This window comes from Marmota marmota, unplaced genomic scaffold, assembly GCF_001458135.2.
Source record: "Marmota marmota marmota unplaced genomic scaffold, marMar, whole genome shotgun sequence".
Lineage (NCBI taxonomy): Eukaryota > Metazoa > Chordata > Mammalia > Rodentia > Sciuridae > Marmota > Marmota marmota.
Window position 1 is genome coordinate 3,165,838 of NW_026000020.1, and position 25,219 is coordinate 3,191,056.

General features: G+C 35.5%; 1 pseudogene; it reads left to right on the forward strand.

Moving 5' to 3' along the window:
• The first annotated feature begins 7,787 nt into the window (after positions 1 to 7,787).
• On the forward strand, positions 7,788 to 19,061 carry LOC107154049 (annotated as a pseudogene).
• The last annotated feature ends 6,158 nt before the right edge of the window (positions 19,062 to 25,219 follow it).

The following is a 25,219-nucleotide window of genomic DNA, read 5'->3' on the forward strand; positions in this document are numbered from 1 at the left end:
CGTTATTCAATGATAGCAATTATGTTAACATCAGCAATTAGGTATTTTAAGAAATTTACATATTTTTTAAAATTGATAAATTATATGATATATATGGTGTCCAACATGTCTTGAAATATGCATACATTGTGGAATGGCCAAATCAAACAAATTAACATATCATTACCACACATACTTATCATTTTTGTTGTGAGAACACTTTAAATCTACCCATTTGGTGATTCCAAGATAAAATATATCATTAATTACAATGCCCACATTATAAAAAGGTCTCCAAAGCTTTCCTCTTGCCTAACTGAAATTCTGTATCTTTTGGAAAATGTCTCTCAGACCTTCCTTGCCCTAGTAACCATCATTCTTTTCTCTGATTCCATGAGTTTAACTTTGGATTCCACATATAATTTAGATTATGCCATATTTCTGTGCCTCTCTTTTCCCACTTACCACTGAAGAAATTTCCATTGCTTAGTGCTACTATTAAATTACAAAGTCATAGTTAGCATCAGAGTAGTTGGGACACCTGACAACAATAGAGAATGAGCTTACAGCAGAAACTTCTGGAGGTCTTCCTACCTCCCATGGGGCAACCATGCATCACCATGTTCCCTCTGCAGAAAACTCCCAAAAGAAAGATCAGACTAGGAAAATGCCCAACAATTAGACCTGCATATTATATTTTCAGTGTAATTGTTCTGAATAGCTCTTTCAGAATTTAAGAGCAAATCCAATGTCACATGCTTTGCACTTATTAAAACAAATAACAAACCTTTGTTTCTGTTTTGTATTAAATCTTCCTGGGTGTCAAGCTTGAGTGTAGATCCTTTGTTCTGGTTTGAGACAGGCCAAGAAGTGTGGCATCCTCAGAGTAACCCTGGACAAGTACCAGGAAACAAAAACAACACGGTGAGGCAAGCTCTTTCAGCATAGTTTTGCTCTTGCATAAGACCTCTACCTTGGAAACCAAGGCTGGACCCGCTGGGTTTGCCCATCCTGCCTTACCACTCTCTGAGCCTCTGAGCACCTCAGTAAAGCACCAGAGTGTGGGTGAGCTCTATTCTAAGCCAAGTTTGGGCCTGGGGAAGGGTAGATCTGACCCATATCAGGAAAAGGGCCAGAGGCAAGCTTGGAATTACAAGATCTCTCCCAGATGGCAATATGTAAACCTCTGAAACCAATATCTAATTCTAAATCCCAACTTTGATGGGTCACTTACTCTGAAACTAAGTTTATTTTTAAATCAATGAACTAATGCTAATTACTCTTTTGAAGTGCAAATGGAATAAGGCATAAATGCAAAGTATGAAGCATGGTGATTATTATGACACCTGCTAAACACAGGATGTCCCAGATCCCTTTGGGTCCTGTACCTACAGGTTGTGTGTACTGGTAGATGCATCTCCATCCTGGAGTCCACCAAGCCCTCACCTCAACCTGAAGAGGTGGCTTAGGCGTGTTGCATCCTTCTCTTACTAGAGGGAAATAAAGTTAATCCTCACCTCTTGCTGCTGATCTCCATCCATTCATCCATCTCTCTCCTCTAGCAACTTCTCTCTCTTTCCTCAAGCCTTTTTTTTTTTTTTCTGATTCCTAAGGGATTTTCACTGCAACTCCAATAGCTTCCCCTTTAGGCCTAGGACTCCCAGTCAGTCTCTGCAGAGCAAAACACCTTCCTATCATCCAGGAATGCCCCTTACCTATCAGCTTGTCCTGCTGGCCCCTGCATCAAAGGCCTTCCAAAACAGTTTGTCATGTCCCCTGTACTAGCCTAATCTTGTACTCACATTTGCTTGAAAGGTTCGCTACCATTACTTTTGCTTTAAAATATTTTATTGGAGTCCTTTTAATAGAACCAAGTACTTACAGTAAAGTAAATATAAGCCACAGCTGTCTACTTGACACACCAATTCATCAAATTTTCTAGCCAGTTTTTTTTTTCTTTTTTCTTTTTGCCTAATGAGTTGACACTTTCTCACATACATAGTTGATACAGGAAAGAGGTAAGTTCCTGGGGTCACCAAGGAAACAATTTCTCTGTGTCAGAAAATCCCTATGTGCCACAAGCATCCCAACAGCATGTCTCCAATGAAATTGGTTGGACACTCCAGATTTTCAGTTATCAGGCTAATGCAGAATTTCCATCAAGAGCCACTGCCTCAGCTGGATTTCTGGAGCTCTCTTAATGTACCAGTGGATACCAGAGCACTGGACATCTTAAAACTGCTAACTGGGAATTGAGACACAGAAAGAAAAGATTAATTAGGACTTCCTCCCCTTTTGAGACCTGGTAGTTCCTGCTCCCTTTTACTAGCTCAAGAATTGCCACCTGCAGTAGATGTGCCCTCAAATTGGCTTTAATTTCCTCTCAACATTTATTTCTGACATGATATATATACATGTATGTGTAAGTATACATACGTATACATATATATATATACTCTTTTGATATATATATATATATAATTTTAATTGCTCTCTTTTAAAAAAATGTATACTCCTTATTTGTCTTAGAGGACCAAGAATAAAACTCAGTGCAATGTATAAGAATGGACAGGAAACAATTACTTCTTTACTTACATTTACTTTGTCTCCCAAAGAAAGCATGCACGCATCTTCTCCTGTGACAGTTATAAAATACCATGTAGGTTCATGACTGCTTCTAAATTATGTAGTTTTCATAGATCTGCCACTAAATCTTCTTATTTAGTATACTAATAAAGAAGCATTAAGAGTATTATGTTCACATTTGTTTTTGTAATGCTTTAATAATTATATTTCAGTTAACCTTTCTTGGAGATTTCATATGTTTTATATTATGCATTTAAAATATTAATTTGATAAAGTAAACTTAGACTCTACACTACAAATGGGTTCCATGGCACACAAAAAATTGAAGAACCTTTGTCTTAGAAATTTCCAAAATTAAAATCAGGACTGAGTGTAGCTCATTGTTAGTGCTCATGCTTAACATGCATAAAGCTCTGGGTTCCATTTCCAGCACCCAAAGCAGTAGAATTAAGACCCTTTTCTAGGATAGTTCTTGTTTTAATTATTTTCATTGAATGACATGAAGTTTTTTGACACCAAGGAGAGATCAAACACATTCTTTAATCTTTATTTCTGACCAAAGATTGTACTTAACAGCAGTCTTGTTATTAATACAGTACTTAAGAGCAGTACTGCTTTTACTCCTCTCCCAAGGAGAGGCATTCTGTCTAAATATTTTTGGTTCTAAGCCAACTTGACCTACTCCAGAGCTGTGGGAGCACAGGTAGAATGCTGGTGCATATATTTTAACCAGTTTTCAAGGGTCAGCGTTTGGAGTGTCCTGTCTCCTTTAGCTACTTTGACAGAGCAAATATTGTTGGCATATGATGTTCTGATCACTAACATGTTGGGTTAAAGTAGAGAAACGCAAAGTCAGACAAATTTGCCAGCCTCACACTCTCTTCATGCATTGCAGTTTGTGGCCTTCGTTCTTTCCCCAAAAGGCCCCTAGGTGGCAGTATGACATTTTTGTTTAACAATTCTCCAGTAGCTTTATCCTCTTACCTTGAGAAAGGGTAACATACACAGTAATAGCAGATCTTCGGCTTCCACTTCCTTCTTTATTGTTCCATTCTTGCAGCAACCCTTTCCATTTCTAGTTCTAAAGGAACTGATACAGTTTATTCTCAGAATTTAACACAGTACTGGCAAAGTATAGATGCTCAGTAAATAGGTAGAAAAGGATAGGAAATAAATCCTCAAGAAAAAGAAAGGTGGAGCTCTGGCTTCCCTTATTTGGCAATCTAAATGATCTACACAAGTTTCCACTGCAACATCCAGAAATTCTGGAAATATCTAATAAGTATCTCTTTAAATGAACGGCTAAGCTCAATAGGAAAAAGAAATGGAAATCCCTTATTATTGGTAACAAAGAAAGAACTGAAATCTAAGATGTTTTTGGCTGCTTCTGACCCTGCCTTGGAGGTGGGTGGGTATGGGGGATAGGTGGGGACTCAAAGTTGCTGCTTGTCTGGGTTATGTACAGAGGTGCTTCTCCAGTTTTAATGCAGCTCCTGGGGAGATTGTTAAAAGGCAGGTTCTGTTATGGTCAACGTGAATCAGATTTCATAGATCTGCCACTAAATCTCCTTATTTAATGTATTAATAAAGAAGAATTTATTAGTATATTTCCCAACAACCTCCTGCGGACTTCTTTTAAATAGCAAAGATGAAGATTTGGGTTTTATTGACTACATGGACACAAAAGAAGAGACCTTATGCTAAGTAATCCAGGGGTTGTAACTAAAACTCCTACATTTTGCCAGCACTCCCAAGAGATTTACATCCTCATTAAAAGGAGGGGCTAGAAAAACTATTTGCAATTGCAAGAAGACAGCAGGCTCTACACATTTTTTGTTGTATCTTCAATTTCTCTGGTTTCTTGATTTTTTTTTTGCTCAATCACTTTGCATATGATATTTCTCTGGGTTTGAGTTCTGATTTTCCAAAAGTTTCCTGTTGACTTCCATGTTCTCAATATAATGTCTATGAATTATTTTTTATGTCTCTCCTTTTGTCCCACATTGTATGCTAATTGAAAATGTGTTTTTAGAGATATTTATAGGGAAACTCAAAGACAAAATGGAAAACAAAAATAAAAACACTACAGGAAATTGTAGACTTTGATACTCAGAGGCCCAGCAAACTAGAAACACAGTCTACCTTCTAGCCAGATAAAGATAACACTTAATAATACAAGCCTATTTACTTCAGTTCCTTATGTTTAACACATCAATACATATTTCAAAAAAAATTACATGCATGCTAAAAAACTGAACAAGACTCAGATATACAAAAGTTTGGTGTTATCAGACTGGAAATTAAAAAAAAACTATGATTAATAGGCTAAGAGTTTTACTAAAAAGGTAGAGAGCATGCAATAAAAGATGAGCATTTGCTTGCATGAAGAGAGATGAGACTAAAAAAGATTCAAAAGGAAATGGGAGAAGTAATCTTACAGATGAAGAGCTAAATGAAGTCAACCTGATATTTTAATCCATATCTGGCTGGCTGTAAACAAAAACCATAATCTTCAAGTAGCAGAGGCCCAGTGCCATTCAAATATTTAACAAAAATGTATGTTATCTGGTGAAAGACGAAAACATAACATATATAAGATCCCACTCTCAGTAGATTTATGCGCTATTATAACTTGGAATTTATCAGCAAGTTCTTAAATACTAATTATTATGTAGTTTTTGATAAGTTTTGCTATTATTGTTTTTGGTACTGTCATGCTAATAAAGAGATATTAAGTGAGGATATTAATTTTTATCATATAGATTTATTTAACTTATAATTAGCATAAATTATTTTGAAAGGTTTTTCAGATGTTGAACTATTACTACATGAATCTTATCTAGGATTTTCATGACTGTCTTTAAGTAAAATTACACTGATTTTTAAATAAAGTTTTCTAAATTCAGGGCTTTTGGCATGAAGGTAAGATAATACAAATAAAAGTTTAAGTGATTAAGTGAGAGCCTGGAGACCTAAATTTATTTATTTATTTTTAAAAATATTTATTTATTTATTTATTTGTTAGTTTTAGGTAGACACAATATATTTATTTATTTATTTTATTTTTACGTGGTGCTGCGAATCGAACCCAGTGCCTCACGAGTGCTAGGCAAAAGCAATACTACTTGAGTAATATCCCCAGCCCCTGGAGACCTAAATTTAAAATGGAAATCTCATATGTGAACTCATTAAGTATTCTCTCCTCAAAAATCTGCATATTCTTAACATGACCACTGAAAAGGTTTGGAAACCAATGACCAGGCCATGGTCAATTAGAATTACTGTTACACAGATGGAGGCTCCATATTCCTATTCATTCTCCACAAAAAGAAGCTAGGGCAATTTGGAGATGTGACTGATTTCAAACTGAAAAAGATCCTAAAACCTCTTGTCATAACACACAACAAGGAAGCTGTTAACAATTCAGATCAGGACTAAAGCACTCAGAGCCAACTTAAAAAGGATCCTACTGCTAAAGATGGGATAATTTGAGTACCAATGTGTACAAATACAATTTATTGAAACACATTACATATCCTGAAATGTATAGGTTTTAATGAGCCTGGCATGTGTCAAAGAAAAACTGACACTTTGTCCTGCTTCCATTAGGAGGACACATTGCACATACCATATTTGCAGAGGGAAAACAATCACTTTGCACCTTGAAATGAAGTCCATAAAAGGTTGTTATATTGCTTCTGGATGCCAAAATAAGTGACATTGTGAGCATTTCCTTGGATTTGATGATTCAAGAGCAAAGGTTGAGAGTGAGCAAAAGTTGAGTGGGCTCAAGAGTCTTATCTAAGACTAGTGTAGGAATGGTTCAACATCAGAAAAACCTATCAAAGTAATTTAGCATAGGCATGACCTTCAGGGTGATATAAAAATTTAATATCTCTTGATGATTAAGCAACAACAATAACAAAAAATATAATAACCAAAACCTCTCAAAAATGTAGAAGAAAATTTCCTCAATTTGATATAGACTACTTGTGGGAAAAACCACAGAAAATAGCCACTTGACAAAAATTCAAGAAACATTTCTAAAACTATCTTTGTTTTTCTATCTGCACAAGGTCAGAAATTCCTACACAGTGTCCTAAAGAATGCAAATTCCTTGAGAACTGCATTCCGAAAAGAGTTACAGGATTGAGAAGTACTGCAAACTAAAATCTTCTCTTAGGTGCTCAAAATAACCATTAATGAATTAAAGGCCACCCCGACAACCTACATCAAGCAAAACTCCTTCACTTTGTGTTTCTCAGAATTTCTCAAGTGCACTTTACCATAGAATCCATTTCTCCCAGAACACTAATTAGCAAACTATAGAAATACATTCTTCTAGATATTTTGCTATAGGTTTAATATTTTCTCTCAGGAAAAGGAGAATTAACATTTGTTCATGTCAACTATTTGAAAAGCTTTGTACATACTGAGTGTGCATGTTTTTGCATATTATGTTACCGTGACCCTAAATACATCTTTTGCCATTCTTCATCTTAACATATAAGTTATTTTCTGGTGACATAAGACTGATTCTGAAAGCACTTTTTCCAGGTGGTATAAGGAACTCAGTGTGTACAGCAGAATTAAATGTCCCGTTACAAATCAATAATCCCAGTCTTCCAGTTAGTAGAATTTAATCAATATGTAAGAGTTTTTCTTACTGTAAACCTGTGGTTCATATTGAAAAATGATCCTACAAGTGAAAAAATTTATAGAAAATCCTCCGTTTTGAATATTTGTCACTATCAGAGAATTGGCTCTAGAAAATTCCTGAAAAACCATTGCTTTAATCTTTCTTCAATATTGTCTCATTTATAATAACATGAAATAGCATTTTGAAAATGATAAAGCAAAATATGAGGTATTATTATAATATTATTTGACCAACCAACAGGCACTATTGTTGCTAAAACAGAGTGGGAAAAAGACTATTTCAATGGTAAGTCTTTTGGTTGTCTTACATTTACCAAATTGCTTAGCCTCAACAACTTCAGCTTCTTCTTTTAAAGAACAGAAATAGTATTACCTGTTTTATGGAGTTCCTGTGAAGATGAAATAAATAAAACAGAGTAACTTGTTAGATGTACTTTTATGCTAGCTTTAATTTATTTTATGTCATTCAAGTCAACAACAGTAAGATGGGAACCTTTACTATCAGCCGTAAAACACAATAATTTATTTTAAATAGGGTTGACAATAGCAATCTTGGATCTCCAATGGCACAGATTGAGAAGAATGCTCATCCTCTGGAAAATAATTCAAATTTGTTGAACATTATAGAAGTGGATGGAGTACCTTTGCCAGTACTATCAAAAGAAATATGGAATAAAGTCTGTAATTTTCAAGCCCAACCTGATGACCTTATTCTGGCAACTTACCCAAAGTCAGGAAAATTTATTAAAATATATAATAATGTTAAATCTTTGGACATGAATGGATAATATGTAGTGATCAATGTAACATCACTGGGATTTGGAGAGATACAATTGCCTATATGAAGATCTTCCACTAGTATTATAGAAAATTTAGCTTCCTGGCCCTTTGGACACCAATTTCCAATAGTGCTCTCTCTCCTGATGACCAAAACACTATTCTAAATGCTTTGAAGTGCATCATTAATGCCTCCCTTCAGGAACAAATGACTTAGAAAAAATCAAGTTCAATAAATTGAATGAGGCATGATTTTTCTTTCACCATAATCCTTTAGTCAGAGCAGTCTTTCCCTTAAAACATACCATAACATAGATATCAATTGTCATCCCAGAGAGTTAAAAAAGAGTTTGTCTAAATATCCAAAGTTCTTAGAAGTTGTCAACTAAACCTTTATGTTCTATTCCAGTTAAGTCTCATTAGAGAAACTCAAGGATTTGACCTTGATTTAAAAATGCACTGAATTTCTATTCTCTAAAAATTCTTATAAACAAATATATCCAACAACAATAGATACCCCTAGTGCCTAGATCTTGGTTTCTAACACTGTAATTTACCAAAAAGTATCAGGGCTCTTTGGGGAATTATAATCTCAGTCCCCAGTGTGACTCCCTGTCCTGGAGAGAGACTATACAGGGCAAATCTAGGACATTGTGTATATTAGAAAGCAAATAAATACTCAAAATTAATGGGATCACATCAGAAGAATCTTGAATATTCAAAAGAATAATCTCCCTAATTAGTAGAATATGATGAGGGATTGGATTGGATTTGTACTCCAATCACAGTCAACTAGGAAACTGAAAGAAATAAAATAAAAAACCACTGTTTGGCAATATTGGGCAATGTTGGGGTTTAAGTGTGCAGAGTTTAGCTCCCTCAGGCCTGACATGTTGCAAGAGCTGTGGCTGTGATTTAGGTCAGCTGAGGCAAACCTCAGTTAGGAGGAGGAAACGTTCTCTTCCCCTTATCGCAAGGCCCAAGTTCTGCATGGTTTGGCCAAGAGGAAGAAGCTTCCTGCATACTTATCCTGGGAACAGTACATTCTAAAGAAACAAATGCATCCTCAGGGGATTAGATAATGTCTACAAAGAACTTTAAGAGGGTACTTATCAAATGAAAAGTAACAGTCTGAATCTAGCTCTGTGTATCCTCTGAGGCATGATATTTGGGCAATGTGGGTAAAGTGTTATTGAAGAATTGCTTGCTTTGTTAGAAGAAGAATATAAAAGGAACTTGCAAGTAAACCTCAGCAGCAGTTGCAATTGCTGCCTTGGCTCTGCATCCCCTGTGTCCTGGTTATTTCGCGACCCTTACCCAGGGACCCGAACGCTCTAGACGTTCACAGGGCAACATTTGCCCAATTCTTCAGTATTAAGACCCTTCTGAAGTTGGTTTAGTAACAGGGAATTTAAGGAAGTCATGTCAAGGAACTCAGTCACTAAGTTCAAGAGCCAAAGATAAGAGTTATGGGAGTTTGCAATGACTACTTTGCAAGGCAGAGTGCCAGAGAGAAGGAAATAGAAAAAAAAATGCCACCGATATCTGTATAGGGGAGCCCTAGAGGATACCGGTGAATACTAAATTGCATGTGCACAGGACCAAATTTCATGTGATCAAGCCAGGAACTACCAAGAAGCCAAATAATTCCTAAAGATCACACAAGACTGTGAAATTTTGTGTTTCAAACATCCTGATAGGCAGAATTTTGGTCATTATAATCTTAGTCCTGTGGCATCATACCTGTGGTTATTTTATATTTCATGCCCAAAAGGATTTTGCACAGCTATAATGAAAGTTACTGATTGGCTTACCTTGAGGTAGGGTGATTATCTTGGACTAGTTGAGTGGGCCTAATGAAATTACTTGAGCTCTTACAAACAGAAGAGAAAGTCAGAGAGATGGAATAGATCAAAAATTCAGAAATATATGAAGCATAATAAAAGTTTGATGCAGATTATTGGCTTAAAAATGAAGAGAGGCAAATATCAAAAAGCAGGTAACTCAATACTGTAACTACAGGGCCAAAAAAAAAAACATGTTTTGTATAATTTCAATCATTTTATATTTATTTGAGGATTCATTTTAGAATCTATCCTATCATCCTTGTTTTTACAAATGTTTAACTGGGTTCAGTAGCACATGCTTGTAATACCAGCAGCTGGGGAGGTAGATTGTGAGTTCAAAGCCAGCCTCAGCAAAAGCAAGGCACTAAGCAACTCAGTGAAACCCTGTCTCTAAATGAAATACAAAAAAGGGCTGGGGATGTGGCTCAGTGGTAAAGTGCCCCTGAGTTCAATCCCTGGTACCCCCCAAAATATTTCATGTACACCGAAAACAATGCAGATTTTGGTGATAGTGGGTATAGTTCTCTGAAACTGTTATTAATTCACATTGGTTGACAAATTGTTAAGATCTTTTATGTCCTTACTGATTTTTTATCTACTGGTCCTATCAATTACTGAGTGAAAGTTGTTGAAAATTTTAATTAATATTGTGGATTTCTCCACTTCTTTATTTTTTATAATTTTTGTCTTATGTATTTGGAAGTTCTGTTATTCGGAACATACATATTTGGGATTGTTTAAATAATTGAAATGGATAAAAATATTTATCTTTATCTCTGATAATAATTATTGTTATGATAGATATTGTCATTTAACCTGGTTTATAATTGTTAGTCTCATGGAATTAAATTCCCTGTAGTTACAGTATTGGCTCATTTTTCTTTATATAAGATCTACTTCACAGAAGAAATGATGAGATCATTATTCAAAGTACATGTATGAAGACACAAATTGGGTGTCAACCTACTTTATATACAAACAGAGATATGAAAAATTGTGGTATATTTGTGTAATAAGAATTGTAATGCAAAAAAAAAAAATAAACAAAGTTCATGTATAAAGTAATGAATTGGCATGAACATACTATATATACAAAGATATGAAAAATTGTGTTCTATATTTGTAATAAGAATTGTAATGCATTCAACTGTCATGTACTTAAAAAATAAAATCAATTAAATATAAAATAAATAAATAAATAAATAAGGAAAAAGAGAAGAAGAGATTATAAGATTAGAATATTAACAATTTGAAACCCATAATGGAAAGTATTTCAGGCAGGATCATCAATGCATTCTATAATGATTAGATAAAATCAGAGGAAATCTGGCTAGTCATGTGGTACCAAAATGTCACTATACTATTTAATTTCTAATAGCAAATGAAAATATGTATTTTTACAAGCAATATCTTGTGGCCACATACTTACAGAATGATCAAAAGTAGTATCCTAAGAGTGAGCAAATTTGACATAAGGTACCTCTTGGCATAATGAAAGAAAGTATAAAGCATCACCTGTCTTCTCGCCAAAAAATGTTTTAACTTAACCTAATCAAGACTTAAATTCCAGTTTACAGAAGACCAAAGGAAGTGAGGAACAGGTTAAACATATTATGAGAAAATGATCAGACAATTCTGGATTATAAAGGCATAACTACAAGATAGCTAGATAACTGATTAAAAATCTACATCATGAAGAAATGAGAGGTTGATTAGAGACTGAGAGATAAAACTAAGGTAGCCCATGAAATTTAATTGGAAAAAAAAAGCTATAAATGGTATTAGGAGGTAACTGGAAAGAATTTAATGAAGACAGTGTTTTTAATGATGTTAAGGAATCATTGTAAAATAGATATGATGAGAAACATGTAGGAAACATGGTAGAAGAATGTCATTTTGAGAGATGCATGCTGTGTCCTTAGACATGAAGCATTATCAGAGACTTACTCTGAAGTAGATCAGTTTGTCGGATGATGGATGATAGATTAGATTAGATCAGATAGGTAAGTGATTGATTGATTTGAAACAGATTATAAAGATGATAGATGGAAATAGACAAAGCCAACAGAGCAAAATGTTTTTAAAACTTGAAGTATTTGTATTTTTTTTAATATTATTTTACCAAGTTTTCTGTATGTTTAAAATTTTTCATAAAAAAGTTTGGAATAAGTGCTCTAGATTATACCACAGGGATTTTGTGACCACCTCCTATCTCAGGGAAGGGAAGAAAGCTTCCTTTCTGTCTCTGCAACATTAATCTAATTTCAAAGTATTCTCATGTTACTGCCTTTCTCCAAAATATACATTTATTTCAGATGAAAAGCCAGTTACCTAAAAATTAGAGAATATTTCTGATGTTTTTCAGGTACAACCTGGATGCAAGAAATTTTAGACATGATTCAAAATGATGGCGACGTGGCAAAATTCAGGGGAGCTGCTTCTCTGGAAAGACACCCCTTCCTTGAAGTAAAATACCCTCATAAAGAGAAGCATGGTGAGTAACATGCAGCGAGACTGAAAAAGCTTTGACTATAAGATAGCAAGGTCACATGCTGTGCCTTAAACAGGACTTCCACAGCAGCCTGGGCCAGCCTATTTCGTTCCCAGGTCAACTTGGTTCTGGGTCAAGAAGTCAAACCCTGAATTTGGACACCAGAGCCTCTAATGTTCTCAGCTGATGAACTTTAGCTTTTCAACAAGTTATCCTTTCTATTTCTTGTCTGTCTCCTTCCCAGTTAGCTGCTGGCAAATACCCTTCTCCTTCTCTTTCTACTTTTTATGCTCAAATCAGTGAAAAACTCGAAAATTAGCATTGAGCTATTGTAAAAGTATATGGATGATTTCTGAAGAAAAAGAGCAAAGAAGAGAAGAAAGAGGAGAATAGATTATGATGGACATTCACAGAACTATCAAGCAAGCTAAATAACTTTCCTGAAAGTGCAAAAGTTCAGAGAATGAGATGAAACAAGAAAGCCTTAGCAGAAGGCTAGGAAGGGATATTTCACATGTCCTTGCGAATATACAGTTATTGTCTCTAAGTGAAAAAATAAAATAAAATGAAATAACTCATTAGAATAATATACAAATGTAAATTAAAGGATTTTCCAAGAGTGGCAAGAATAAATGGAGAATATTCATTGCTTTTCCAGATTTGGAGATAGCTATTCAAATGCCCTCACCACGAATGCTAAAAACTCACCTTCCTTCTCATTTATTGCCACCATCTATCTGGAAACAGAACTGCAAGGTAAAGAAAGGGGTTTTCAAACTTTTTCTAACTTGGTGATATAAATGACATAAGTGAAGATGTCTTTCAAAATAATGTGCTATTTTTCTTGAAATCAAGTATTTCGTATGTTTGAAATCTACAGACATCCATGGCTTCTAATATTCTATTTCCTCTGAGTTTGCATGATAACTCCTTAGCCACATGTTTCAAAGTAGAGTCTGTATTATTACAAATTGGAGGGAGAACCTGGAATAGAGATAAACAAGTTTAAAAACGAAAGACTTTTGCTTTGCTCTGCCAACGTACTAGAGGATATTTCCCCTGCCCTTGGAAGCAAAGTGCAAGATCTGCTACCCAGCAAGGTTTCCAGGTCTCCGAAATCCACACAGTAAACTAAATTCAAAACTTGTATCATTTTTACTTCCCTTGCCTCCATGTGTAATCTCCAGTAAAGTTTGATCAATTCTTTAGAATCTTTCTAATTTTTCCATTATACAACATCACTTTGGCCAATACCCAAGTCACTGTTCTCTTTTGTCTCCCAATTTGCCTGGCTGCTTCTTGTCTTAACACTTACAAACCCTCTTCTCCATAAGATACCAAAGCCATATGTTGTGCCTTGAACAGGACTTCCACAGTGGCTTCAGCCAGGCTGTTTCATTCCCAAGTCTACTTGTTCATGGGTCAAGAAATCAAACCCTAGATTTGGGCACCAGAGCCTCCTAATGTTCGTAGCTCATACTCTTCCTAAAATGAGAATCTAAGACTTGCTTTAAACATCGTCAGAAACTTAGAGACCTGCTTTAAACACATCCACAGGTTGGCTGGAGATGAAGTTCAAGTTTTTTTCTATGATTTGTTATGCCTTTAGTCATCTGTGCCTTGCTTCAGCTCCAATCCAATCTCTAACCAGCCCTCAACAACACTCCCAGTTCTCACAGCAATCATCCTGAAAATCCTTCAGGTCCTTTAACACACAATGCTTCCTCATACCTGGGATCTTCCCATCATGCTTTTCATGAGACTCAAGCATCCTCTCCCATCTTGACGTAGCTAATCCCTACTTGCTTTTCAGGTCTTTGCATAAATATCATCTGCTTAGAAACTTCCCCTCCGGCCCACATATATACATTGACCTAAGTGTGCATATGTGCCAGTCATTGTATTCATCATGGTGCATTAACATTTTCCCATATTGTCTCTTTGATACAGACTGTCAGCTCCTTGGAATAGGTAACTTGGTCTTGTTCAAATTTTTATTCTGAACATGACCTTAAACATAGCATTTATTATGCATTTGTTGAATGAAAGATTATAAATACCCACTCATCACATTACCAGGCCACTCTTCCTAATTTTCCTGAATTCCCAAGAAGCAGCCAAGTGTAACCTGCCTATGAAAATATGCATGTATACATAAGCATATCTAGATAGATAGATCAGCAAAACCACTTTAAACTTTGAGAAACTCTCTGAGACATTCTTCAGTTGAGAATCTCGTCACTGTGCATATATGTAATGAAGGAATTGCTTGGATCCATCCCCAATTTTTCTGTTCCAGGACTGACCCCATCATGTACTAACTACAGATTACTGTGAAAGGCCCTCAGATTCTCTAAATTTCAGTTACTTCATCAATTAAAGAATAATGGTTCCCCTTTTCTTTTTACATAATTTTAACATATATGGAAATCAAATAAGATGGTATATATAAAACTGTTTTCTCACTCCCCAATTTTTCCCTAAATGTAAAGCTGGAAAATTCCTATTAATTCCTTGAGATATGACTAAGACCTCAAGACTTCAACTCCATCTCCCCCAGGAATCCTTACTAACTTCTTCCCCTGTGACTACTCAGTATGTCATATCAGATTTCAATTATTTGTAATACCCCCCCAGATTTTGGTCATCTTCCTGTATGATATATGATCCTTGGAGGATGGGACGCTCTCATTTGCCTTTGGATTTCTTCATGTCCTACCAAATTTTAGGATCAAAGAGGCTTAGTTTATTTTATTACTATTTTAACTAATAAATAATGCATAAAACACTACATACTGAAAAAGAGATGACATTATTATTGTATTGGAATACTCTCCTACAGTATTTCTCCTCTGGTTTCCTTTCCTGTACTTGATTTCAGATCATCTATGTGGCTAGAAATGCCAAGGATTGCCTGGTAGCTTTCTACTACTTTCATAAAATGACCTCAATGCTAGCTGACACTCAGAGCTAGGAAGAATTTTGTGAGAATTTCATGTCAGGAAAATGTGAGTGCAAATTTATTTTGTGCTGTGCTATCTCTCTGGAGATTCTAAAAATAAACACCTCTAAAATCTGGTGGATAATAGTATAGGATATTATCCTGAGTGACCAGGTCTTACCATGGGGACCTGTGACTGGGGAAGCCAGTAAGAAGGAACTTTTCTCTAAAATGTATGCAAATGTAAGTTAAGGTCATCTGAGGGTATACCTATAAACACAAAGGTAAAAATTCTCAAATCCTGATTTGAGTTTCAAACTATCAACTTCAAAAATAAGGAAGAGAGGAGACTTATTTCATACGTAAAGACCTAGAGCAGTGGGAAGGCCACTGTTGTTGAATTAGAAGGCCACCTTGCACAGTCTCAAAACTCATATGCTTCACAATCACAACCATATGCTGCCTTTCCTCTAGATCAGAATGTACAGTCTTAGAAATCTGCTCTACAGAGTCTTCCAATTTGACCCAGCAGTGAGATCCTTCATCCTCAGCTCAGGAGATCACACCTCTAGGGCAAGGAATCCCTTATGGCCATAGCACTCAAAAAAGAAGTTGGCCAGAATTGACCAGTATCCATTCAGGATGGTAAGGATATCAAAACTTTCATAAGATTATCTCAAGGAAACAACATGTAGATGAACCCAGATACTAAAGTGTAATAAGGGGTGATTTAGTATGGGATAACTGTCTACACACATCTTTAAAAGCTTTGATGTAGAAGTACGATGAAGTATCTTATTGTAGATACAGTCGATAGAATAGACAAATGAATGAAAATGGCATCTGCTTCATTTAATTAATATCTATCAAATGCTTAAAGCTTATATAAAAGAAGTGTCTGTGTTGTGATATTGAAAGATCTCGGTCCTTTAGCAGTCTGATTGTCTCAGCAAATATCTGTCAGGGACTAGAATTGACTCAGGCAGGAAGTAGGATCAGTTGACAATGATTAGTTTCTTCTGTCCAATAATAAACAGAAAGGAAGGACAAAAACAATACTTTGTCAGAAATTCTGCAAAACAATACTTCAGAGCCCCTATTGACAATCCATTTATTTTATTAAATTTAATTAAATTTCCAAATACAAAAGATTTTGCATTACCTCCAAGATATCAGTATAACCAAACCTGACCATAGTCTCTTGAATAAAAGGAAAAAATGACTATAATATGGATAAAAAACGTAAATTTAGAAAATCAATAAGAACGAATTCCATCAAGCATGTCTCTCAAGTATATCAATAGAGAAAACAGTGTTAGAACAAATTCTCTAGAAACAAAAGAGACAAAAAGAGTAAAATAAGAAAAAGTATCAACCTAGCTAGTACTCCAAAGTGAATGGATTTTCCACTCCAGTCATGTACCTCATGATAAAGTTTCTGTCAATGGTGAACCACATATGGTGGTACAAAAGATTATACTACCTAGTGATGTCATAGCCTCTATGATGTTTGCTCAATAGTGAAATCATCTAACAACACATTTTTCAGACTATGCCACATCATTAAGTGACATATGAATGCTTTTATGCAGATGATTTATTAGAATAGTCAAGGTAGGAGGAAACATGGGAAAGAAAAAAAGAACCAAGCTTCTTTTGATTGTTCTCAGGTCTTACATTGTGATAATTAGGTTTATGTATCAGTTTGTCTATAGTACCAGTTATTTAATCAAACACCAATTCAATTGCCTCTATGGGGAATTTTGTAGATGTGATTAACATCTACAGATGGTTTTAAGGAGATTATCCTAAATAATGAGGATGGACCTCATCCAATCGGTTGAAAATCTTAACTGCAAAAACTAAAGTTTCTCAAAAAATAAAGAGTTCAGCTTCAAGACTACATCAAGGGCCTGCAATTGAAGCTCCATGGTAGAGCACTTGCCTAGCACATGTGAGGCACTGGATTCGATCCTCAGCACCACATAAAAATAAATAAATATAGTAAAGGTATTGTGTTCATCCACAACTAAAAAAAATTTAAAAAAGACTAAATCAAATCCTGTCTGAATTTCCAGACTGATTTACATGTCAACTTACAGGCCACACAATTGCAGGAACCAATTACCCTGGTAGTGAGAAACACACACACACACACACACACACACACACACACACACTCCTGTTGATTCTCCTATTAGCCTTATGCTTCTGGACTCCCCTGACTTACATGTGCATCAGTCAGCATGATACATACCAGGGTTTTGATTAACTGCAAACACATATCTCTGCTCATAATGATTCAGAAGAGAATATTTCATGTACCTGCTTACTTGGTCTTTGGAATTTTCTCTTCTGAACAATATTTTCAATCATCTTTCAATCAAGTCTTTGTCCACTTTATACAATTCTTACAACATAGTAAACACTGTTGAGATTACTATTGTGTTTGTAATGAGTGCCCAGAATCAAACCCATCATGCCATGATGCACAAAAACATCAGTGGCATGAAATTAAAATACAATACAGGCTAGCTCCGGAATCCATCCAATTCTTTAAAAATTGGTGAAAATAATGTTTATTCCTTATTTACCTTAAGTGAAAATAGAAGTTCTCAAGGGCCCTCTCTTTCTGCAGCAGTGAAATCTCTTACTGAGAATGCATTTGCAGATTCCACCAGGCAGCTGGAAGGCACAAGCAACAAGAAGACCCTAAGACTTAACTGCCTGAGCGGGCAATTGAATCTGAAACTAAGTACTCTTTATTAGGAATAGGTGAAGACTTTCATCACCTAAATGATTTAAAATGAATCCCTATACATAAATGTATGTGGGCAAAATCACGTACAGTAAGTGCATCGCTGCTTCCTACTATAAAGATGGACTGATTTCATAAGTAGGAAATTCCTTCCCCTTTACTAAGTTTAATAAAACAACAGACACCTATTTCAAAGTGTCTAAATCATCCCATTGCCTTGGTTTTACCCCAATACTGAGAACTAACAGTGTTCCTGCCTCTCTCTTCCAGTGGTTGATGGGTCCTGGTATGACCATGTGAAAAGGTGGTGGACTGCAAAGGACAAGCACCGATCCTCTTCCACATCAGAACACATTACAATCAAATTGACAAAAAATAATTAAAGGCAAAGAGAGAATTTTGAAAACTGCAAGGGAAAAGTGACTTGTTACATATAAGAAAACATGCACAATAATATTAACAAAATCGTCAACAGGATCCAGAGACCAGAAGAAATAGGATAGCATTTTTAAAAATTTAAAGGAGGGGTTGTGGCTCTGTGGTAGGGCATTAGAGTACCATGCACAAGGTCCTGGGTTTGATATTTGAGGGGGGGTGTGGGGAAGGAGGGAGAAAGAAAGAAGGAGGAGGAGGAGGAGAAGGAGGAGAGGAGAGGGAGGAGGAGGAGGAGGAGGAGGAGGAGGAGGAGGAGGAGGAGGAGGAGGAAGGGGGAGAGAAAGAAAGGAAGGAAGGAATAAAGAACAAACTTGCTAACCAAGAATATGTATCCTGTTGTAAAATAAAATTAAGAGGACATCAAAACTTTCTCAGATAAACAAAAAGTAAAGGATTTTTTTTTTACCATCAAATCTACTTTATAAGAAATGCTAAAAGAAATCCTTCATGCTGAAGGGAATGACCAATAAGCAGCAATATGAAAATATATGACAATAATAAAACTCACTGGTAATAGTAATTATATAGTCAAACCCACAACACTCTACTGAAATGTTGGTATGAAAATTACATCTCAAATATAAAGATTTAAAAACATTTTTTAAAAGTTCCAAATTATTTTCAAGAGATATAAGCTACAAAAGCAAATTGGAGGAGTAAAAGTGCAAAGTTTGTGCAAGTGATCAAAGCAAAGATGTTATCAGTGTAACATGTCCTATTATTAATATCATTAGTGTAAAGTGTTTTATATAAACTTCTTGGTACCTACAGAGTATGAATCTTTAGTAGAAACACAGAAAATAAAAAGATTGAAAGCACGCTATGATAGAAATCATCAAATCACAAAAGAATACAGAGAGGAATAAAAGAACAAAGAATCAATAAACTAACCAAAAAACACAATAGTAAGCATTATCTATCAATAATCTTTTAGAATATAAATGAATTAAAATCTCTAATAAAGAGAAACTGAGTGATTGAACATATTTGAAAACAGAAGAGCAATGCTGGAGTCTTCACAATACCTGATTTCAAATTAAGCTATAGAGCTATAGTAACAACAACTACATGGTACTGGCATAAAAACAGAATCATAAACCAATTGTACAGAATAAAAGAGACAAGCCCACATATCTATTGTCATGTGATCCTTGATAAATGTGCCAAAAACATAAATTGGAGACAAGATAGTCTTTTTAACAAATACTGTGGGGAAAACAGGTTACCCATATGTAGAAGAGTGAAAATAGACCCTAATCTCTCACCCTGCACAGAAATCAACTCAAAATGGATCAAAGACTTAGGAATTAAGACCAGAAACTATCCAACTCCTAGAAGAAAATGTGTGTTCAACACTGCAGCATATAGGTCCAGGTGATGTTGTTCTCAATTGAACTTCTAAAGTTTAAGAAATAATTTCAAGTGTTAATAAATTAGGGGCTAGGGTGGTAGTTCAGTAGTAGAGTGTTCACCTAGCACGCATGAAGCACTGGGTTCGATCCTCAGCACCACATAAAAATAAAAATATGTGTCAATCTAAAAATAAAGAATAAATACTAAAAAAAAGAGTTAATACATGAGATGGTATCAAATTAAAAAGCTACTGCATACAAAGAAAACAATTGAGAATGTGAAGAGAGAACCCACAGAATGTGATGAAATCTGTGTTAGCTACAGAGGATTAATATCAAGAATATATAAAGAACTCAGAAATTTAATGGCAAAAACCTCCAATAACCCAATTAATAAATAGACAAAGGAATTAAACAGATACTCTCAAAAAAAGAAGTACAAATGGCCAATGTATATATGAACAAATGTTCAACATTATTAGCAATTAAGGAAATGCAAATCAAAATTACACTGAGATTTCATCTCACACCAGTCAAAATGGCAGTCATCAAGAATACAAACAATAAATGCTGGAAAGAATGTGGAGAAAAAAGGAACTTTTACATTGTTGGTGGGATTGTAAAATACTAAAAACCACTATGGAAATCAATATGGATCTTCCTCAAAAGACTAGGCATGGAACTATCATACGAATCAGCTATACCATTCCTTTAATTCTAAAGAATTAAAGTCACCATAACACAGTTATACAAGCAGTTCCATGTTTATAGCAGCACAATTCACAATAGCAAAACTATGGAACTAGCCTAGATGTCCATCTACAAGTAGATGGATAAAGAGAATGTAGTATACACACAATGGAGTTTTATTTTGCCATAAAGAAAAATGAAATTATGTCATTTGTAGGAAAAATGGATAAAACTTGAGATCACTATTTTAAGTAAAATAAGCCAAACTCCAAAGGTCAAGGGTCATATGTTTTTTCTCACATGTGTAAGCTAGAGAAGAAAAAGGTAAAGAAACGTGGTGAGGGTGGTGGGGATCTCATGAAAAGCAAAGGCAGATCATGGAGTAGACAGAGAAGAGGAAAGAGACCAGGAGGAGGCAGGAGGAGAGGGAAAGAGGAAATACTGCATAATGATATTGGCCAAATTCTACTTTTATATTGTATGCATGTATGAATATATAACAACAAATCCCACCATTATATGCAACCATAATGAACCAGTAAAAAATATGGAAAAAATAAAAACAAAAACAAAACTCAACCATAGGCTACAAGAGACCAGTTCCTTCATTAGTTCCATTTTGCTTATAATTGAACAGATGGAAAAAGGCATTCCACACAAATAGGAACCAAAAGACAGCAGTGCTAGCTATATTGAAGTCAAACAAAAATATAGTTTAACTAAAAATCTGTATCATTATAATGAAAAGGGTAAATTCACCAAAAAGATAAAACAATTATAAATATATATGTATCCAACATCATAGAACCTAAATACATAAAGAAAACAGCAGATCAACAAACCGAAGAAAGGTGAAGCCTATTTTACCACTCCATGTCGGTGTAGGCAGATCTGGGCTGGGCCTGGGCTGGGCCTGGGCTTCCACAGTGGTCTGCTGGACTCTCAGAATTCTCTATTAAGTGAAAGCCAACTAAATGGAATAAATTAGAACATTTCATCTACCACCCTTGGAATTCATCCGTTCATGACCAACTAATATGAAAATTGTCTCTGGCAAACATTATATCTGCATATCCTTGCAGGTATTAAATAAGGGGCATAATACTGAGATTCCAGTTCATAACAAGGGCTGATATTTTGTTTTGCTTTATTTTGTTTTTAAAATTTTTTAATTGACACAATTTTCATTCATTCAAAGGTTAGAATATGATAACTTGACACATGAATACAATGTGTATTGGTCAAATCAGGGTAATTAGCATTTCTGTCTTCTCAAACATTTACCATTTTTTCTGTGTTGGAATCTTCAAAGTCTTCACTTCTAATTATTTTGAAATAGATAATAAGTTGTTGTGGACTTTGGTTACCCTACTGTTTTGTTTTGTTCTGTTTGTGCTATTGCGTAGCAGTTTTGATTTAGCTTCTGTGTGAGTGATTTTCCTGTTGCCTCTACTCTTTTGTTCAACAATTTTCTAATTGATTTATGAAGTATGGATCTATTCATATATTATATATTTGTGTGTGCATTTAATTTTTCCAGTCTTCTATGTTTATAATTTATCATGCAGATAATTTTCTCTTTTCTGAAATTTTCAGGCTTTATAATTATCTTCTTGTATGGATTTTGATATTTATTTCAAGACTAAGAAGATATTCATTCATATCTTGGGGCATTATGAAGCATTAGTCTCCAGTCCATCCATAATAGTATATAGTGTCAGGTGGGGAACTGTCTTTTTCCCAATTTTTCAAACAATAATCAAACAATATGCTATTTCCCAGAAACTGGGATTCTACTTTCACTCTTTCTAAAGCTATGAATAAATATATTCTCTTCCACTAAGAATATATATTTTTTATGACAATGCCAAACTTTGGAGAGAATAATATCTCCTCTCCCTTATTTTTTTATTTTTCAATTTCATTTTAGTTTAATGTAATCATTCTTTCATGGGCTGGGATTATAGCTGTGTTAGAGCACTTGCCTAGCATGTATAAGGCCCTGAGTCCAACCGCAGCACCACACACACAAAATATTTTTCATATGAACGTTTTAATATTTTTATCTTTTTACATACTTACATTAAATCTTTACTTCCAGAAATATGTAATTTTATTATACATACAAAATTTTCTTTGTCTAACAATCTTTTCATATTGATATAAACATATTTTGTTAATTTTATTTTTAATTTTTTTTGCAATGTAAAATTTCTCAATGGAAAGATATACTAGAAACTGTTGAGAATATTTTACCTTTGGAGCAAAGAGCTAAGAGTGAAATGGAATAGAGAAATTTTACTTTCTATCCTATACACTTTTGTGCTTTTAAATTTTTTCTTACTTTTAACTTTTAATTCATTCTAACAAATTTATTAAATCATGGGATTAGGTTCACTTTGGTTTTCTTTCTACATTTTGTGGATTTTTTAAAGCCACCTTTATTATTGTTTTAAGGCTATAAGGTTCTCAAGTTTGTACATGACAACTCATGAATTCAGCAGACATGTGTTGAATCCCAGCATGTGGCATCATGGTGACTGGGAAGGCAGGGCCACAAGGTACAACTCAGGTCTCAGGAAGCTCACGGCCTTACTGAAAGGGAAAAGATGCCCCTTAAGAGAATTACTGAGTTCACACAGAGGAAATTGCCAGGTGTCATGGAGCACAGAAAAGAGAGATGGCTGCATCCAGATCACCTGGGACATAACAAGTTTATAGCCACTATCCTGTAATAATTATTAAAAGTAGTCCCTATCACTCCACTTGTTCATAAATTACCCAGTTACCCTGACAAAGAGCATCAAATAGCCTTGATCAGTTCCACAGGTCAAAGAGAAGAAGGTGTCAGTGAGGTCTTAAAGGTCTTAGGTCTGTATTAGTCTACTTGGGCTGTCATAACAAAACACCACCACAGACTGGTTAGCTTACAAACAGAAATTTATTGTCTTGCAATTCTGAAAGCTAGAAGTCCAAAATCAAGGTGTAATCAGAGTTGGTCTCTCCTGAGACCTTTTCTTTGTTGGCTGGTAGATGCCATCTTCTCCCTGCAACTTCACATGCTCTTTCCTCTGTACCTGCCTATGTTCAGATTTCTTTTTCTTAGGGAGACCAGTCATTTTGGATTAGGATTCACTCTAAAGATCTAATTTAACTTAATTATAATTTAAAGACCCTGGCTCCAAATAGAACCACATTCTGAGGTAAAAAGGGTTAGGACTTGAATACATTATTTGGTGGGGACACAATTCAACCCATAACAAGATCTTAGGCGGAAGGGTCCAGACAGTGGTGAAGAGCCTCTTGCTAAAGATTACAACTCAAGTGGCGCTTTCTCTTGACATTTTACAAATATATCTGAGTTGATTTTTTTCCACTCTGTTTGAGGTGATTCCTTTCCTGCTCAGCATGCGAGGAGTGGCTGAAAGCTAAGGGTAAAACACTTTCAAACCACCCTGAATAGTGTCACTGTGCTCATGTTCCCACCTGATTCCAAGAGAGAACTCAGCCCTTATCTGGGAGCCCTAACTGCAGAGTTCCTGGGATAAGTCTCCATGTCACCATCATGAATTTCCAACTGGCAAGGCCAGGGTGGTTCCAGTTCAACTCTGGAGTTCCAGATCCAGGCTCTCCTTCCCAGGCAGCCTCCCTGCCTTAAGAGTCACAAGTTCCCCCGCACCTCCAGCATGCATACAGTTATTCTGACCCAAGTCCTATTTCCAATGCTTCTAGCCCACTAAGTTATTTTCCCATACACTGCCCAGTAACCACCTGCTCCAATCTAGTGACAGTACCAGGCACTGGAGATGCACAGATAAGACTCAGCTCCACATCTCAGGAACTTAAGTCCTCACAGGAAAATCTGTTAAGGAAATCAACAATTGGATTTCATGGAGGTGGGACTTCGTCTCTCAAAGTTTACAAAGTTTGCTTTCTCCCCTGGGTGATTTAAAATATATACATAAATGTATATTTAAGTATAAATAAATATATATATGTATATATTTATAAATATATACATATTTCCCACTACAGACCTACCTAAAACTGTAGTCCTGTCTGAATTTCACTCAACTGCATTTTTTTCCTCTTCTCTCAGTAAAGAAGGAGGAAGTCAGAAATCAGCCTCATTAAGGCCGCTCCTCAGGGACAACATGTCAGTTCATAGCCTGAGGTATGTTCTACCTCTACATGAGCAGGTAAACAATTCCTTAATCCTCTTGTGATCACACATGGTTGGACTTATTTCCAATGAAATCCTATAAGTCCCTAAGATAGCTGACCTGTAAGTCTAGATTTCTCTGAAAGCACTTTCTTTGTGGAGAGAAACCAATAATCCCTGCAGGTGTCCAAGTGGTAAGTTGATACACACCACAGGTGCCCCACTGAATAGAGGCCAGCAGACCAGGCAGCTGAGCTTTGTGACTTATTCTTTCCCAGTGGACAACACAAGCCTGTAATAACATTAAGTAATATTTGCCAGAGTACACATTCCCATAACCATTGCCAAAACATTACATCTAGAGCCAAGGGCGTGAGACCTAAGAGAAACTATTTCACTGCAGAAGAGTTTCTGAGCTGGTCTCCCCATTGTCATTTCTATCCCTTACAAAGGACTCTCCAACAGCAGGCAGTGTTCTCTGTCCAGTGGAAATCAGAACCCTGATTTTAAGCAAGGACCTACAGTCTTCTAAGTGCTCCTTT